General features: G+C 43.5%; 21 non-coding genes across 21 annotated transcripts; all 21 read left to right on the plus strand.

The window, feature by feature from the left end:
* Positions 1-294: 294 nt before the first annotated feature.
* TRNAL-UAG (transfer RNA leucine (anticodon UAG)) lies at positions 295-377 on the plus strand. The gene has a single exon. It is a non-coding gene; the product is annotated as a tRNA-Leu (tRNA).
* A 611-nt stretch (positions 378-988) lies between these two features.
* Positions 989-1,071, plus strand: TRNAL-CAG (transfer RNA leucine (anticodon CAG)). Its single transcript has one exon. It is a non-coding gene; the product is annotated as a tRNA-Leu (tRNA).
* Positions 1,072-1,257: 186 nt separating this feature from the next.
* On the plus strand, positions 1,258-1,340 carry TRNAL-AAG (transfer RNA leucine (anticodon AAG)). Its single transcript has one exon. It is a non-coding gene; the product is annotated as a tRNA-Leu (tRNA).
* Positions 1,341-2,364: 1,024 nt separating this feature from the next.
* On the plus strand, positions 2,365-2,447 carry TRNAL-UAG (transfer RNA leucine (anticodon UAG)). Its single transcript has one exon. It is a non-coding gene; the product is annotated as a tRNA-Leu (tRNA).
* Positions 2,448-3,348: 901 nt separating this feature from the next.
* On the plus strand, positions 3,349-3,431 carry TRNAL-AAG (transfer RNA leucine (anticodon AAG)). The gene has a single exon. It is a non-coding gene; the product is annotated as a tRNA-Leu (tRNA).
* Positions 3,432-4,455: 1,024 nt separating this feature from the next.
* On the plus strand, positions 4,456-4,538 carry TRNAL-UAG (transfer RNA leucine (anticodon UAG)). The gene has a single exon. It is a non-coding gene; the product is annotated as a tRNA-Leu (tRNA).
* Positions 4,539-5,170: 632 nt separating this feature from the next.
* On the plus strand, positions 5,171-5,253 carry TRNAL-CAG (transfer RNA leucine (anticodon CAG)). Its single transcript has one exon. It is a non-coding gene; the product is annotated as a tRNA-Leu (tRNA).
* A 186-nt stretch (positions 5,254-5,439) lies between these two features.
* Positions 5,440-5,522, plus strand: TRNAL-AAG (transfer RNA leucine (anticodon AAG)). Its single transcript has one exon. It is a non-coding gene; the product is annotated as a tRNA-Leu (tRNA).
* Positions 5,523-6,546: 1,024 nt separating this feature from the next.
* TRNAL-UAG (transfer RNA leucine (anticodon UAG)) lies at positions 6,547-6,629 on the plus strand. Its single transcript has one exon. It is a non-coding gene; the product is annotated as a tRNA-Leu (tRNA).
* Positions 6,630-7,530: 901 nt separating this feature from the next.
* On the plus strand, positions 7,531-7,613 carry TRNAL-AAG (transfer RNA leucine (anticodon AAG)). The gene has a single exon. It is a non-coding gene; the product is annotated as a tRNA-Leu (tRNA).
* Positions 7,614-8,343: 730 nt separating this feature from the next.
* Positions 8,344-8,426, plus strand: TRNAL-UAG (transfer RNA leucine (anticodon UAG)). The gene has a single exon. It is a non-coding gene; the product is annotated as a tRNA-Leu (tRNA).
* A 632-nt stretch (positions 8,427-9,058) lies between these two features.
* On the plus strand, positions 9,059-9,141 carry TRNAL-CAG (transfer RNA leucine (anticodon CAG)). Its single transcript has one exon. It is a non-coding gene; the product is annotated as a tRNA-Leu (tRNA).
* Positions 9,142-9,327: 186 nt separating this feature from the next.
* On the plus strand, positions 9,328-9,410 carry TRNAL-AAG (transfer RNA leucine (anticodon AAG)). Its single transcript has one exon. It is a non-coding gene; the product is annotated as a tRNA-Leu (tRNA).
* Positions 9,411-10,434: 1,024 nt separating this feature from the next.
* TRNAL-UAG (transfer RNA leucine (anticodon UAG)) lies at positions 10,435-10,517 on the plus strand. Its single transcript has one exon. It is a non-coding gene; the product is annotated as a tRNA-Leu (tRNA).
* Positions 10,518-11,418: 901 nt separating this feature from the next.
* On the plus strand, positions 11,419-11,501 carry TRNAL-AAG (transfer RNA leucine (anticodon AAG)). Its single transcript has one exon. It is a non-coding gene; the product is annotated as a tRNA-Leu (tRNA).
* Positions 11,502-12,525: 1,024 nt separating this feature from the next.
* Positions 12,526-12,608, plus strand: TRNAL-UAG (transfer RNA leucine (anticodon UAG)). Its single transcript has one exon. It is a non-coding gene; the product is annotated as a tRNA-Leu (tRNA).
* A 632-nt stretch (positions 12,609-13,240) lies between these two features.
* On the plus strand, positions 13,241-13,323 carry TRNAL-CAG (transfer RNA leucine (anticodon CAG)). Its single transcript has one exon. It is a non-coding gene; the product is annotated as a tRNA-Leu (tRNA).
* Positions 13,324-13,509: 186 nt separating this feature from the next.
* TRNAL-AAG (transfer RNA leucine (anticodon AAG)) lies at positions 13,510-13,592 on the plus strand. The gene has a single exon. It is a non-coding gene; the product is annotated as a tRNA-Leu (tRNA).
* Positions 13,593-14,616: 1,024 nt separating this feature from the next.
* On the plus strand, positions 14,617-14,699 carry TRNAL-UAG (transfer RNA leucine (anticodon UAG)). The gene has a single exon. It is a non-coding gene; the product is annotated as a tRNA-Leu (tRNA).
* Positions 14,700-15,331: 632 nt separating this feature from the next.
* Positions 15,332-15,414, plus strand: TRNAL-CAG (transfer RNA leucine (anticodon CAG)). Its single transcript has one exon. It is a non-coding gene; the product is annotated as a tRNA-Leu (tRNA).
* A 186-nt stretch (positions 15,415-15,600) lies between these two features.
* Positions 15,601-15,683, plus strand: TRNAL-AAG (transfer RNA leucine (anticodon AAG)). Its single transcript has one exon. It is a non-coding gene; the product is annotated as a tRNA-Leu (tRNA).
* Positions 15,684-16,382: the final 699 nt, after the last annotated feature.

Here is a 16,382-nt window from a genome sequence, read left to right on the forward strand (position 1 = left end):
CCTATTGCCTTCCTACTTCCTGTGCTGTAGTTGTTTGTGTAGAGAGAGAGGTCGCAGGCAAGGAAATGTTGTGAGTCGGATACAGGACCCTAAATAGCTGGTGAGAGGTATGTGGTGTTCTAAAAGCATGAAAACTGTATACCTGTGAAATAAAGTGCTTTCGTATGTGTTCTTCTGTGTTTATTGTCCTGTGCATAAAGTTGCACCTCGTGTTTGAAGGTTTAAAATATTTCAGGCTTGCATGGAGGTAGACGTTTCTGAGTAACTTTTATTCATTTCTTAAAAGCCTATACTGTCAGGATGGCCGAGAGGTCTAAGGCGCTGTGTTTAGGCCACAGTCTCCTTTGGAGGCGTGGGTTCGAATCCCACTTTTGACATGCCTTTTGGAGATTTAATCTCCTTTATCAGGTTAACATCTGATGGAAGTTGCATCTGTTGGTCTTCACTTGGCACATTATTCCGTTCTCCTCTTGTCAAGAGAGATGGGGTTTCTCATATACTGACAAAGCGCAATCCTTACCAAATGAGCATAGGACCCATGTAAGAGGTCATCTGGAAGAGTCATGCTCTTGTATGCCCTGGCCAGACGGGCCCTGCAAATTTGGAAGAATGCCATTCATCTGGTAGACAACTGGACTCCAGCACACTTACAGCAATCTCCTCAGGGCTTTGATCAGGGGCTGCTTAAATTTGCATACTCCACCCTATGTTGTGACTTTGAGATCCCTTGTTGAAATTGCTTTAGCCAGCCAAGAGGTGGCTATTGTCTCAATTTCAAAGCAGCTTTGAGCCGTTCAAGTGGCTGGTGAATAGCACTTTCTCTTTGTTTGCCTCAAAGTTCTAAAGAGTTCTCCATAGGTCCTGCTCTGTACAGATTGTTCAAAGATCTGTTGGAAGTGCATATAATAGGATAAATAAATTGAGGGCATTCCTTTTCAGTACCTCACCTGCATGGCTGTCTGGCCTCTGGAAGTTGCTGGGAAAGCAAGTCAGGATGGCCGAGTGGTCTAAGGCGCTGCGTTCAGGTCGCAGTCTCCTCTGGAGGCGTGGGTTCAAATCCCACTTCTGACAGTCCTGTGTTTACTCTAATTTTTTTCTTGAGAAATATGATCATTTCCCTTGCAGTGGCTTATAGGATTGTCTTCTTGGAAGAGTGCAGTGAGTTTTTTTCTTGCTCTAGCCACTATTGGCCTAAGCTCTGTGCATTTTTTGGTTCCTAATATCTTTCTCACCCTTTAGATGAAAAAGCACCATGGGGTCAGGATGGCCGAGTGGTCTAAGGCGCTGCGTTAAGGCCGCAGTTTCTCCTGGAGGGGTGGGTTCGAATCCCACTTCTGACAAAACTTGAATTCCATTTTCTCTCTCAGTTCCTTTAGAATCTCAGCTAAAAATTGGCAATGTAAATAATATCTGAATAAGTACCAAACTTCAGTTTCAACTGCAAATGCATTTGCCCTATTCTATCTTTAACGTTAATGTAATATTCTTCTAGCACTCGTGGTGTTTTATATTTCTTTTGTGGGGTACTTTAAAAATCTTTTTTATGAAAGAAATGGGTTACATTAAGTCTTGTGATGTTTTAGGGTTCCAATAAGGAGGTTTTAAATTTTATGTCACGTCATTTTCAGATGCTTCATTCAAGAGATGTTTCCACTATAGAATGCAGAGCAAGGGCAAAAATACAAGCGATAGAGCGAGTGAGTGAGAAGGAGTGTTGTGGAAGGAGAGAATGAAACAAAGACAGAGTGAGTGAATGGCAGGGAGGCATAGAAGAGGAGTCTAGTAGTGCAGGAGACCTGCTTTTCCCTGCTCTTGACCTCCCACCCATCCCCAAACAACCACAAACATACCTTCTGTGCAAAGTTGGTATGCAGAATTTCACGCCTCAGCAAGTGAGGGTGAGTCCCAGGCCAGGGGCTAAAGAGCAAAAGAGTGCCTGTGCTCAGACTTTCCCTGCTAGGGATAGTTTATCTGGAACAAGGCCTACTCTCTTGTATCCAGCAAGGATCTAGAAATCCTGCATGAATCTGCAAGGCACATTGGCAGCATAAATTTGCATAAACTGCCCCACCTATTGCCTTCCTACTTCCTGTGCTGTAGTTGTTTGTGTAGAGAGAGAGGTCGCAGGCAAGGAAATGTTGTGAGTCGGATACAGGACCCTAAATAGCTGGTGAGAGGTATGTGGTGTTCTAAAAGCATGAAAACTGTATACCTGTGAAATAAAGTGCTTTCGTATGTGTTCTTCTGTGTTTATTGTCCTGTGCATAAAGTTGCACCTTGTGTTTGAAGGTTTAAATTATTTCAGGCTTGCATGGAGGTAGACGTTTCTGAGTAACTTTTATTCATTTCTTAAAAGCCTATACTGTCAGGATGGCCGAGAGGTCTAAGGCGCTGTGTTTAGACCACAGTCTCCTTTGGAGGCGTGGGTTCGAATCCCACTTCTGACATGCCTTTTGGAGATTTAATCTCCTTTATCAGGTTAACATCTGATGGAAGTTGCATCTGTTGGTCTTCACTTCGCACGTTATTCCGTTCTCCTCTTGACAAGAGAGATGGGGTTTCTCATATATTTAGGTTCTATAACGTTTTGCTGACAAAGCGCAATCCTTACCAAATGAGCATAGGACCCATGTAAGAGGTCATCTGGAAGAGTCATGCTCTTGTATGCACTGGCCAGACGGGCCCTGCAAATTTGGAAGAATGCCATGCATCTGGTAGACAACTGGACTCCAGCACACTTACAGCAATTTCCTTAGGGCTTTGATCAGGGGCTGCCTAAATTTGCATACTCCACCCTATGTTGTGACTTTGAGATCCCTTGTTGAAATTGCTTTAGCCAGCCAAGAGGTGGCTATTGTCTCAATTTCAAAGCAGCTTTGAGCCGTTCAAGTGGCTGGTGAATAGCACTTTCTCTTTGTTCACCTCAAAGTTCTAAAGAGTTCTCCATAGGTCCTGCTCTGTACAGATTGTTCAAAGATCTGTTGGAAGTGCATATAATAGGATAAATAAATTGAGAGCATTCCTTTTCAGTACCTCACCTGCATGGCTGTCTGGCCTCTGGAAGATGCTGTGAAAGAAAGTCAGGATGGCTGAGTGGTCTAAGGCGCTGCGTTCAGGTCACAGTCTCCTCTGGAGGCGTGGGTTCAAATCCCACTTCTGACAGTCCTGTGTTTACTCTAATTATTTTCTTGAGAAATATGATCATTTCCCTCGCAGTGGCTTATAGGATTGTCTTCTTGGAAGAGTGCAGTGAGTTTTTTTCTTGCTCTAGCCACTATTGGCCTCAGCTCTGTGCATTTTTTGGTTCCTAATATCTTTCTCACCCTTTAGATGAAAAAGCAGCATGGGGTCAGGATGGCCGAGTGGTCTAAGGCGCTGCGTTAAGGCCGCAGTCTCTGCTGGAGGCGTGGGTTCGAATCCCACTTCTGACAAAACTTGAATTCCATTTTCTCTCTCAGTTCCTTTAGAATCTCAGCTAAAAATTGGCAATGTAAATAATATCTGAATAAGTACCAAACTTCAGTTTCAACTGCAAATGCATTTGCCCTATTCTATCTTTAACGTTAATGTAATATTCTTCTAGCACTCGTGGTGTTTTATATTTGTTTTGTGGGGTACTTTAAAAATCTTTTTTATGAAAGAAATGGGTTACATTAAGTCTTGTGATGTTTTAGGTTTCCAATAAGGAGGTTTTAAATTTTATGTCACGTCATTTTCAGATGCTTCATTCAAGAGATGTTTCCACTATAGAATGCAGAGCAAGGGCAAAAATACAAGTGATAGAGCGAGTGAGTGAGAAGGAGTGTTGTGGAAGGAGAGAATGAAACAAAGACAGAGTGAGTGAATGGCAGGGAGGCATAGAAGAGGAGTCTAGTAGTGAAGGAGACCTGCTTTTCCCTGCTCTTGACCTCCCACCCATCCCCAAACAACCACAAACATACCTTCTGTGCAAAGTTGGTATGCAGAATTTCACGCCTCAGCAAGTGAGGGTGAGTCCCAGGCCAGGGGCTAAAGAGCAAAAGAGTGCCTGTGCTCAGACTTTCCCTGCTAGGGATAGTTTATCTGGAACAAGGCCTACTCTCTTGTATCCAGCAAGGATCTAGAAATCCTGCATGAATCTGCAAGGCACATTGGCAGCATAAATTTGCATAAACTGCCCCACCTATTGCTTTCCTACTTCCTGTGCTGTAGTTGTTTGTGTAGAGAGAGAGGTCGCAGGCAAGGAAATGTTGTGAGTCGGATACAGGACCCTAATTAGCTGGTGAGAGGTATGTGGTGTTCTAAAAGCATGAAAACTGTATACCTGTGAAATAAAGTGCTTTCGTATGTGTTCTTCTGTGTTTATTGTCCTGTGCATAAAGTTGCACCTTGTGTTTGAAGGTTTAAATTATTTCAGGCTTGCATTGAGGTAGACGTTTCTGAGTAACTTTTATTCATTTCTTAAAAGCATATACTGTCAGGATGGCCGAGAGGTCTAAGGCGCTGTGTTTAGGCCACAGTCTCCTTTGGAGGCGTGGGTTCGAATCCCACTTCTGACATGCCTTTTGGAGATTTAATCTCCTTTATCAGGTTAACATCTGATGGAAGTTGCATCTGTTGGTCTTCACTTGGCACGTTATTCCGTTCTCCTCTTGTCAAGAGAGATGGGGTTTCTCATATATTTAAGTTCTATAACGTCTTGCTGACAAAGCGCAATCCTTACCAAATGAGCATAGGACCCATGTAAGAGGTCATCTGGAAGAGTCATGCTCTTGTATGCCCTGGCCAGACGGGCCCAGCAAATTTGGAAGAATGCCATTCATTTGGTAGACAACTGGACTCCAGCACACTTACAGCAATTTCCTCAGGGCTTTGATCAGGGGCTGCTTAAATTTGCATACTCCACCCTATGTTGTGACTTTGAGATCCCTTGTTGAAATTGCTTTAGCCAGCCAAGAGGTGGCTATTGTCTCAATTTCAAAGCAGCTTTGAGCCGTTCAAGTGGCTGGTGAATAGCACTTTCTCTTTGTTCGCCTCAAAGTTCTAAAGAGTTCTCCATAGGTCCTGCTCTGTACAGATTGTTCAAAGATCTGTTGGAAGTGCATATAATAGGATAAATAAATTGAGGGCATTCCTTTTCAGTACCTCACCTGCATTGCTGTCTGGCCTCTGGAAGATGCTGGGAAAGCAAGTCAGGATGGCCGAGTGGTCTAAGGCGCTGCGTTCAGGTCGCGGTCTCCTCTGGAGGCGTGGGTTCAAATCCCACTTCTGACAGTCCTCTGTTTACTCTAATTTTTTTCTTGAGAAATATGATCATTTCCCTCGCAGTGGCTTATAGGATTGTCTTCTTGGAAGAGTGCAGTGAGTTTTTTTCTTGCTCTAGCCACTATTGGCCTAAGCTCTGTGCATTTTTTGGTTCCTAATATCTTTCTCACCCTTTAGATGAAAAAGCAGCATGGGGTCAGGATGGCCGAGTGGTCTAAGGCGCTGCGTTAAGGCCGCAGTCTCTCCTGGAGGCATGGGTTCGAATCCCACTTCTGACAAAACTTTAATTCCATTTTCTCTCTCAGTTCGTTTAGAATCTCAGCTAAAAATTGGCAATGTAAATAATATCTGAATAAGTACCAAACTTCAGTTTCAACTGCAAAGGCATTTGCCCTATTCTATCTTTAACGTTAATGTAATATTCTTCTAGCACTCGTGGTGTTTTATATTTGTTTTGTGGGGTACTTTAAAAATCTTTTTTATGAAAGAAATGGGTTACATTAAGTCTTGTGATGTTTTAGGTTTCCAATAAGGAGGTTTTAAATTTTATGTCACGTCATTTTCAGATGCTTCATTCAAGAGATGTTTCCACTATAGAATGCAGAGCAAGGGCAAAAATACAAGTGATAGAGCGAGTGAGTGAGAAGGAGTGTTGTGGAAGGAAAGAATGAAACAAAGACAGAGTGAGTGAATGGCAGGGAGGCATAGAAGAGGAGTCTAATAGTGAAGGAGACCTGCTTTTCCCTGCTCTTGACCTCCCACCCATCCCCAAACAACCACAAACATACATTCTGTGCAAAGTTGGTATGCAGAATTTCACGCCTCAGCAAGTGAGGGTGAGTCCCAGGCCAGGGGCTAAAGAGCAAAAGAGTGCCTGTGCTCAGACTTTCCCTGCTAGGGATAGTTTATCTGGAACAAGGCCTACTCTCTTGTATCCAGCAAGGATCTAGAAATCCTGCATGAATCTGCAAGGCACATTGGCAGCATAAATTTGCATAAACTGCCCCACCTATTGCCTTCCTACTTCCTGTGCTGTAGTTGTTTGTGTAGAGAGAGAGGTCGCAGGCAAGGAAATTTTGTGAGTCGGATACAGGACCCTAAATAGCTGGTGAGAGGTATGTGGTGTTCTAAAAGCATGAAAACTGTATACCTGTGAAATAAAGTGCTTTCGTATGTGTTCTTCTGTGTTTATTGTCCTGTGCATAAAGTTGCACCTTGTGTTTGAAGGTTTAAATTATTTCAGGCTTGCATGGAGGTAGACGTTTCTGAGTAACTTTTATTCATTCCTTAAAAGCCTATACTGTCAGGATGGCCGAGAGGTCTAAGGCGCTGTGTTTAGGCCACAGTCTCCTTTGGAGGCGTGGGTTCGAATCCCACTTCTGACATGCCTTTTGGAGATTTAATCTCCTTTATCAGGTTAACATCTGATGGAAGTTGCATCTGTTGGTCTTCACTTGGCACGTTATTCCGTTCTCCTCTTGTCAAGAGAGATGGGGTTTCTCATATATTTAGGTTCTATAACGTCTTGCTGACAAAGCGCAATCCTTACCAAATGAGCATAGGACCCATGTAAGAGGTCATCTGGAAGAGTCATGCTCTTGTATGCCCTGGCCAGACGGGCCCTGCAAATTTGGAAGAATGCCATTCATCTGGTAGACAACTGGACTCCAGCACACTTACAGCAATTTCCTCAGGGCTTTGATCAGGGGCTGCTTAAATTTGCATACTCCACCCTATGTTGTGACTCTGAGATCCCTCGTTGAAATTGCTTTAGCCAGCCAAGAGGTGGCTATTGTCTCAATTTCAAAGCAGCTTTGAGCCGTTCAAGTGGCTGGTGAATAGCACTTTCTCTTTGTTCGCCTCAAAGTTCTAAAGAGTTCTCCATAGGTCCTGCTCTGTACAGATTGTTCAAAGATCTGTTGGAAGTGCATATAATAGAATAAATAAATTGAGGGCATTCCTTTTCAGTACCTCACCTGCATGGCTGTCTGGCCTCTGGAAGAAGCTGGGAAAGCAAGTCAGGATGGCCGAGTGGTCTAAGGCGCTGCCTTCAGGTCGCAGTCTCCTCTGGAGGCGTGGGTTCAAATCCCACTTCTGACAGTCCTGTGTTTACTCTACTTTTTTTCTTGAGAAATATGATCATTTCCCTCGCAGTGGCTTATAGGATTGTCTTCTTGGAAGAGTGCAGTGAGTTTTTTTCTTGCTCTAGCCACTATTTGCCTAAGCTCTGTGCATTTTTTGGTTCCTAATATCTTTCTCACCCTTTAGATGAAAATGCAGCATGGGGTCAGGATGGCCGAGTGGTCTAAGGCGCTGCGTTAAGGCCGCAGTCTCTCCTGGAGGCGTGGGTTCGAATCCCACTTCTGACAAAACTTGAATTCCATTTTCTCTCTCAGTTCCTTTAGAATCTCAGCTAAAAATTGGCAATGTAAATAATATCTGAATAAGTACCAAACTTCAGTTTCAACTGCAAATGCATTTGCCCTATTCTATCTTTAACGTTAATGTAATATTCTTCTAGCACTCGTGGTGTTTTATATTTGTTTTGTGGGGTACTTTAAAAATCTTTTTTATGAAAGAAATGGGTTACATTAAGTCTTGTGATGTTTTAGGTTTCCAATAAGGAGGTTTTAAATTTTATGTCACGTCATTTTCAGATGCTTCATTCAAGAGATGTTTCCACTATAGAATGCAGAGCAAGGGCAAAAATACAAGTGATAGAGCGAATGAGTGAGAAGGAGTGTTGTGGAAGGAGAGAATGAAACAAAGACAGAGTGAGTGAACGGCAGGGAGGCATAGAAGAGTAGTCTAGTAGTGAAGGAGACCTGCTTTTCCCTGCTCTTGACCTCCCACCCATCCCCAAACAACCACAAACATACCTTCTGTGCAAAGTTGGTATGCAGAATTTCATGCCTCAGCAAGTGAGGGTGAGTCCCAGGCCAGGGGCTAAAGAGCAAAAGAGTGCCTGTGCTCAGACTTTCCCTGCTAGGGATAGTTTATCTGGAACAAGGCCTACTCTCTTGTATCCAGCAAGGATCTAGAAATCCTGCATGAATCTGCAAGGCACATTGGCAGCATAAATTATTAAAAGCCTATACTGTCAGGATGGCCGAGAGGTCTAAGGCGCTGTGTTTAGGCCACAGTCTCCTTTGGAGGCGTGGGTTCGAATCCCACTTCTGACATGCCTTTTGGAGATTTAATCTCCTTTATCAGGTTAACATCTGATGGAAGTTGCATCTGTTGGTCTTCACTTGGCACTTTATTCCGTTCTCCTCTTGTCAAGAGAGATGGGGTTTCTCATATATTTAGGTTCTATAACGTCTTGCTGACAAAACGCAATCCTTACCAAATGAGCATAGGACCCATGTAAGAGGTCATCTGGAAGAGTCATGCTCTTGTATGCCCTGGCCAGACGGGCCCTGCAAATTTGGAAGAATGCCATTCATCTGGTAGACAACTGGACTCCAGCACACTTACAGCAATCTCCTCAGGGCTTTGATCAGGGGCTGCTTAAATTTGCATACTCCACCCTATGTTGTGACTTTGAGATCCCTTGTTGAAATTGCTTTAGCCAGCCAAGAGGTGGCTATTGTCTCAATTTCAAAGCAGCTTTGAGCCGTTCAAGTGGCTGGTGAATAGCACTTTCTCTTTGTTTGCCTCAAAGTTCTAAAGAGTTCTCCATAGGTCCTGCTCTGTACAGATTGTTCAAAGATCTGTTGGAAGTGCATATAATAGGATAAATAAATTGAGGGCATTCCTTTTCAGTACCTCACCTGCATGGCTGTCTGGCCTCTGGAAGATGCTGGGAAAGCAAGTCAGGATGGCCGAGTGGTCTAAGGCGCTGCGTTCAGGTCGCAGTCTCCTCTGGAGGCGTGGGTTCAAATCCCACTTCTGACAGTCCTGTGTTTACTCTAATTTTTTTCTTGAGAAATATGATCATTTCCCTCGCAGTGGCTTATAGGATTGTCGTCTTGGAAGAGTGCAGTGAGTTTTTTTCTTGCTCTAGCCACTATTGGCCTCAGCTCTGTGCATTTTTTGGTTCCTAATATCTTTCTCACCCTTTAGATGAAAAAGCACCATGGGGTCAGGATGGCCGAGTGGTCTAAGGCGCTGCGTTAAGGCCGCAGTCTCTCCTGGAGGCGTGGGTTCGAATCCCACTTCTGACAAAACTTGAATTCCATTTTCTCTCTCAGTTCCTTTAGAATCTCAGCTAAAAATTGGCAATGTAAATAATATCTGAATAAGTACCAAACTTCAGTTTCAACTGCAAATGCATTTGCCCTATTCTATCTTTAACGTTAATGTAATATTCTTCTAGCACTCGTGGTGTTTTATATTTCTTTTGTGGGGTACTTTAAAAATCTTTTTTATGAAAGAAATGGGTTACATTAAGTCTTGTGGTGTTTTAGGTTTCCAATAAGGAGGTTTTAAACTTTATGTCACGTCATTTTCAGATGCTTCATTCAAGAGATGTTTCCACTATAGAATGCAGAGCAAGGGCAAAAATACAAGTGATAGAGCGAGTGAGTGAGAAGGAGTGTTGTGGAAGGAGAGAATGAAACAAAGACAGAGTGAGTGAATGGCAGGGAGGCATAGAAGAGGAGTCTAGTAGTGCAGGAGACCTGCTTTTCCCTGCTCTTGACCTCCCACCCATCCCCAAACAACCACAAACATACCTTCTGTGCAAAGTTGGTATGCAGATTTTCACGCCTCAGCAAGTGAGGGTGAGTCCCAGGCCAGGGGCTAAAGAGCAAAAGAGTGCCTGTGCTCAGACTTTCCCTGCTAGGGATAGTTTATCTGGAACAAGGCCTACTCTCTTGTATCCAGCAAGGATCTAGAAATCCTGCATGAATCTGCAAGGCACATTGGCAGCATAAATTTGCATAAACTGCCCCACCTATTGCCTTCCTACTTCCTGTGCTGTAGTTGTTTGTGTAGAGAGAGAGGTCGCAGGCAAGGAAATGTTGTGAGTCGGATACAGGACCCTAAATAGCTGGTGAGAGGTATGTGGTGTTCTAAAAGCATGAAAACTGTATACCTGTGAAATAAAGTGCTTTCGTATGTGTTCTTCTGTGTTTATTGTCCTGTGCATAAAGTTGCACCTTGTGTTTGAAGGTTTAAATTATTTCAGGCTTGCATGGAGGTAGACGTTTCTGAGTAACTTTTATTCATTTCTTAAAAGCCTATACTGTCAGGATAGCCGAGAGGTCTAAGGCGCTGTGTTTAGACCACAGTCTCCTTTGGAGGCGTGGGTTCGAATCCCACTTCTGACATGCCTTTTGGAGATTTAATCTCCTTTATCAGGTTAACATCTGATGGAAGTTGCATCTGTTGGTCTTCACTTCGCACGTTATTCCGTTCTCCTCTTGTCAAGAGAGATGGGGTTTCTCATATATTTAGGTTCTATAACGTCTTGCTGACAAAGCGCAATCCTTACCAAATGAGCATAGGACCCATGTAAGAGGTCATCTGGAAGAGTCATGCTCTTGTATGCACTGGCCAGACGGGCCCTGCAAATTTGGAAGAATGCCATGCATCTGGTAGACAACTGGACTCCAGCACACTTACAGCAATTTCCTTAGGGCTTTGATCAGGGGCTGCTTAAATTTGCATACTCCACCCTATGTTGTGACTTTGAGATCCCTTGTTGAAATTGCTTTAGCCAGCCAAGAGGTGGCTATTGTCTCAATTTCAAAGCAGCTTTGAGCCGTTCAAGTGGCTGGTGAATAGCACTTTCTCTTTGTTCTCCTCAAAGTTCTAAAGAGTTCTCCATAGGTCCTGCTCTGTACAGATTGTTCAAAGATCTGTTGGAAGTGCATATAATAGGATAAATAAATTGAGGGCATTCCTTTTCAGTACCTCACCTGCATGGCTGTCTGGCCTCTGGAAGATGCTGGGAAAGAAAGTCAGGATGGCCGAGTGGTCTAAGGCGCTGCGTTCAGGTCGCAGTCTCCTCTGGAGGCGTGGGTTCAAATTCCACTTCTGACAGTCCTGTGTTTACTCTAATTATTTTCTTGAGAAATATGATCATTTCCCTCGCAGTGGCTTATAGGATTGTCTTCTTGGAAGAGTGCAGTGAGTTTTTTTCTTGCTCTAGCCACTATTGGCCTCAGCTCTGTGCATTTTTTGGTTCCTAATATCTTTCTCACCCTTTAGATGAAAAAGCAGCATGGGGTCAGGATGGCCGAGTGGTCTAAGGCGCTGCGTTAAGGCCGCAGTCTCTCCTGGAGGCGTGGGTTCGAATCCCACTTCTGACAAAACTTGAATTCCATTTTCTCTCTCAGTTCCTTTAGAATCTCAGCTAAAAATTGGCAATGTAAATAATATCTGAATAAGTACCAAACTTCAGTTTCAACTGCAAATGCATTTGCCCTATTCTATCTTTAACGTTAATGTAATATTCTTCTAGCACTCGTGGTGTTTTATATTTGTTTTGTGGGGTACTTTAAAAATCTTTTTTATGAAAGAAATGGGTTACATTAAGTCTTGTGATGTTTTAGGTTTCCAATAAGGAGGTTTTAAATTTTATGTCACGTCATTTTCAGATGCTTCATTCAAGAGATGTTTCCACTATAGAATGCAGAGCAAGGGCAAAAATACAAGTGATAGAGCGAGTGAGTGAGAAGGAGTGTTGTGGAAGGAGAGAATGAAACAAAGACAGAGTGAGTGAATGGCAGGGAGGCATAGAAGAGGAGTCTAGTAGTGAAGGAGACCTGCTTTTCCCTGCTCTTGACCTCCCACCCATCCCCAAACAACCACAAACATACCTTCTGTGCAAAGTTGGTATGCAGAATTTCACGCCTCAGCAAGTGAGGGTGAGTCCCAGGCCAGGGGCTAAAGAGCAAAAGAGTGCCTGTGCTCAGACTTTCCCTGCTAGGGATAGTTTATCTGGAACAAGGCCTACTCTCTTGTATCCAGCAAGGATCTAGAAATCCTGCATGAATCTGCAAGGCACATTGGCAGCATAAATTTGCATAAACTGCCCCACCTATTGCCTTCCTACTTCCTGTGCTGTAGTTGTTTGTGTAGAGAGAGAGGTCGCAGGCAAGGAAATGTTGTGAGTCGGATACAGGACCCTAATTAGCTGGTGAGAGGTATGTGGTGTTCTAAAAGCATGAAAACTGTATACCTGTGAAATAAAGTGCTTTCGTATGTGTTCTTCTGTGTTTATTGTCCTGTGCATAAAGTTGCACCTTGTGTTTGAAGGTTTAAATTATTTCAGGCTTGCATTGAGGTAGACGTTTCTGAGTAACTTTTATTCATTTCTTAAAAGCATATACTGTCAGGATGGCCGAGAGGTCTAAGGCGCTGTGTTTAGGCCACAGTCTCCTTTGGAGGCGTGGGTTCGAATCCCACTTCTGACATGCCTTTTGGAGATTTAATCTCCTTTATCAGGTTAACATCTGATGGAAGTTGCATCTGTTGGTCTTCACTTGGCACGTTATTCCGTTCTCCTCTTGTCAAGAGAGATGGGGTTTCTCATATATTTAGGTTCTATAACGTCTTGCTGACAAAGCGCAATCCTTACCAAATGAGCATAGGACCCATGTAAGAGGTCATCTGGAAGAGTCATGCTCTTGTATGCCCTGGCCAGACGGGCCCTGCAAATTTGGAAGAATGCCATGCATCTGGTAGACAACTGGACTCCAGCACACTTACAGCAATTTCCTTAGGGCTTTGATCAGGGGCTGCTTAAATTTGCATACTCCACCCTATGTTGTGACTTTGAGATCCCTTGTTGAAATTGCTTTAGCCAGCCAAGAGGTGGCTATTGTCTCAAATTCAAAGCAGCTTTGAGCCGTTCAAGTGGCTGGTGAATAGCACTTTCTCTTTGTTCGCCTCAAAGTTCTAAAGAGTTCTCCATAGGTCCTGCTCTGTACAGATTGTTCAAAGATCTGTTGGAAGTGCATATGCTAGGATAAATAAATTGAGGGCATTCCTTTTCAGTACCACACCTGCATGGCTGTCTGGCCTCTGGAAGATGCTGGGAAAGCAAGTCAGGATGGCCGAGTGGTCTAAGGCGCTGCGTTCAGGTCGCAGTCTCCTCTGGAGGCGTGGGTTCAAATCCCACTTCTGACAGTCCTGTGTTTACTCTAATTATTTTCTTGAGAAATATGATCATTTCCCTCGCAGTGGCTTATAGGATTGTCTTCTTGGAAGAGTGCAGTGAGTTTTTTTCTTGCTCTAGCCACTATTGGCCTCAGCTCTGTGCATTTTTTGGTTCCTAATATCTTTCTCACCCTTTAGATGAAAAAGCAGCATGGGGTCAGGATGGCCGAGTGGTCTAAGGCGCTGCGTTAAGGCCGCAGTCTCTCCTGGAGGCGTGGGTTCGAATCCCACTTCTGACAAAACTTGAATTCCATTTTCTCTCTCAGTTCCTTTAGAATCTCAGCTAAAAATTGGCATTGTAAATAATATCTGAATAAGTACCAAACTTCAGTTTCAACTGCAAATGCATTTGCCCTATTCTATCTTTAACGTTAATGTAATATTCTTCTAGCACTCGTGGTGTTTTATATTTGTTTTGTGGGGTACTTTAAAAATCTTTTTTATGAAAGAAATGGGTTACATTAAGTCTTGTGATGTTTTAGGTTTCCAAAAAGGAGGTTTTAAATTTTATGTCACGTCATTTTCAGATGCTTCATTCAAGAGATGTTTCCACTATAGAATGCAGAGCAAGGGCAAAAATACAAGTGATAGAGCGAGTGAGTGAGAAGGAGTGTTGTGGAAGGAGAGAATGAAACAAAGACAGAGTGAGTGAACGGCAGGGAGGCATAGAAGAGGAGTCTAGTAGTGAAGGAGACCTGCTTTTCCCTGCTCTTGACCTCCCACCCATCCCCAAACAACCACAAACATACCTTCTGTGCAAAGTTGGTATGCAGAATTTCACGCCTCAGCAAGTGAGGGTGAGTCCCAGGCCAGGGGCTAAAGAGCAAAAGAGTGCCTGTGCTCAGACTTTCCCTGCTAGGGATAGTTTATCTGGAACAAACCCTACTCTCTTGTATCCAGCAAGGATCTAGAAATCCTGCATGAATCTGCAAGGCACATTGGCAGCATAAATTTGCATAAACTGCCCCACCTATTGCCTTCCTACTTCCTGTGCTGTAGTTGTTTGTGTAGAGAGAGAGGTCGCAGGCAAGGAAATGTTGTGAGTCGGATACAGGACCCTAAATAGCTGGTGAGAGGTATGTGGTGTTCTAAAAGCATGAAAACTGTATACCTGTGAAATAAAGTGCTTTCGTATGTGTTCTTCTGTGTTTATTGTCCTGTGCATAAAGTTGCACCTTGTATTTGAAGGTTTAAATTATTTCAGGCTTGCATTGAGGTAGACGTTTCTGAGTAACTTTTATTCATTTCTTAAAAGCATATACTGTCAGGATGGCCGAGAGGTCTAAGGCGCTGTGTTTAGGCCACAGTCTCCTTTGGAGGTGTGGGTTCGAATCCCACTTCTGACATGCCTTTTGGAGATTTAATCTCCTTCATCAGGTTAACATCTGATGGAAGTTGCATCTGTTGGTCTTCACTTGGCACGTTATTCCGTTCTCCTCTTGTCAAGAGAGATGGGGTTTCTCATATATTTAGGTTCTATAACGTCTTGCTGACAAAGCGCAATCCTTACCAAATGAGCATAGGACCCATGTAAGAGGTCATCTGGAAGAGTCATGCTCTTGTATGCCCTGGCCAGACGGGCCCAGCAAATTTGGAAGAATGCCATTCATCTGGTAGAAAACTGGACTCCAGCACACTTACAGCAATTTCCTCAGGGCTTTGATCAGGGGCTGCTTAAATTTGCATACTCCACCCTATGTTGTGACTTTGAGATCCCTTGTTGAAATTGCTTTAGCCAGCCAAGAGGTGGCTATTGTCTCAATTTCAAAGCAGCTTTGAGCCGTTCAAGTGGCTGGTGAATAGCACTTTCTCTTTGTTTGCCTCAAAGTTCTAAAGAGTTCTCCATAGGTCCTGCTCTGTACAGATTGTTCAAAGATCTGTTGGAAGTGCATATAATAGGATAAATAAATTGAGGGCATTCCTTTTCAGTACCTCACCTGCATGGCTGTCTGGCCTCTGGAAGATGCTGGGAAAGCAAGTCAGGATGGCCGAGTGGTCTAAGGCGCTGCGTTCAGGTCGCAGTCTCCTCTGGAGGCGTGGGTTCAAATCCCACTTCTGACAGTCCTCTGTTTACTCTAATTTTTTTCTTGAGAAATATGATCATTTCCCTCGCAGTGGCTTATAGGATTGTCTTCTTGGAAGAGTGCAGTGAGTTTTTTTCTTGCTCTAGCCACTATTGGCCTAAGCTCTGTGCATTTTTTGGTTCCTAATATCTTTCTCACCCTTTAGATGAAAAAGCACCATGGGGTCAGGATGGCCGAGTGGTCTAAGGCGCTGCGTTAAGGCCGCAGTCTCTCCTGGAGGCGTGGGTTCGAATCCCACTTCTGACAAAACTTGAATTCCATTTTCTCTCTCAGTTCCTTTAGAATCTCAGCTAAAAATTGGCAATGTAAATAATATCTGAATAAGTACCAAACTTCAGTTTCAACTGCAAATGCATTTCCCCTATTCTATCTTTAACGTTAATGTAATATTCTTCTAGCACTCGTGGTGTTTTATATTTCTTTTGTGGGGTACTTTAAAAATCTTTTTTATGAAAGAAATGGGTTACATTAAGTCTTGTGATGTTTTAGGTTTCCAATAAGGAGGTTTTAAATTTTATGTCACGTCATTTTCAGATGCTTCATTCAAGAGATGTTTCCACTATAGAATGCAGAGCAAGGGCAAAAATACAAGTGATAGAGCGAGTGAGTGAGAAGGAGTGTTGTGGAAGGACAGAATGAAACAAAGACAGAGTGAGTGAACGGCAGGGAGGCATAGAAGAGTAGTCTAGTAGTGAAGGAGACCTGCTTTTCCCTGCTCTTGACCTCCCACCCATCCCCAAACAACCACAAACATACCTTCTGTGCAAAGTTGGTATGCAGAACTTCACGCCTCAGCAAGTGAGGGTGAGTCCCAGGCCAGGGGCTAAAGAGCAAAAGAGTGCCTGTGCTCAGACTTTCCCTGCTAGGGATAGTTTATCTGGAACAAGGCCTACTCTCTTGTATCCAGCAAGGATCTAGAAATCCTGCATGAATCTGCAAGGCACA

This window comes from Triturus cristatus, unplaced genomic scaffold (genome assembly GCF_964204655.1).
Source record: "Triturus cristatus unplaced genomic scaffold, aTriCri1.1 SCAFFOLD_262, whole genome shotgun sequence".
Taxonomy (NCBI): Eukaryota; Metazoa; Chordata; class Amphibia; order Caudata; family Salamandridae; genus Triturus; species Triturus cristatus.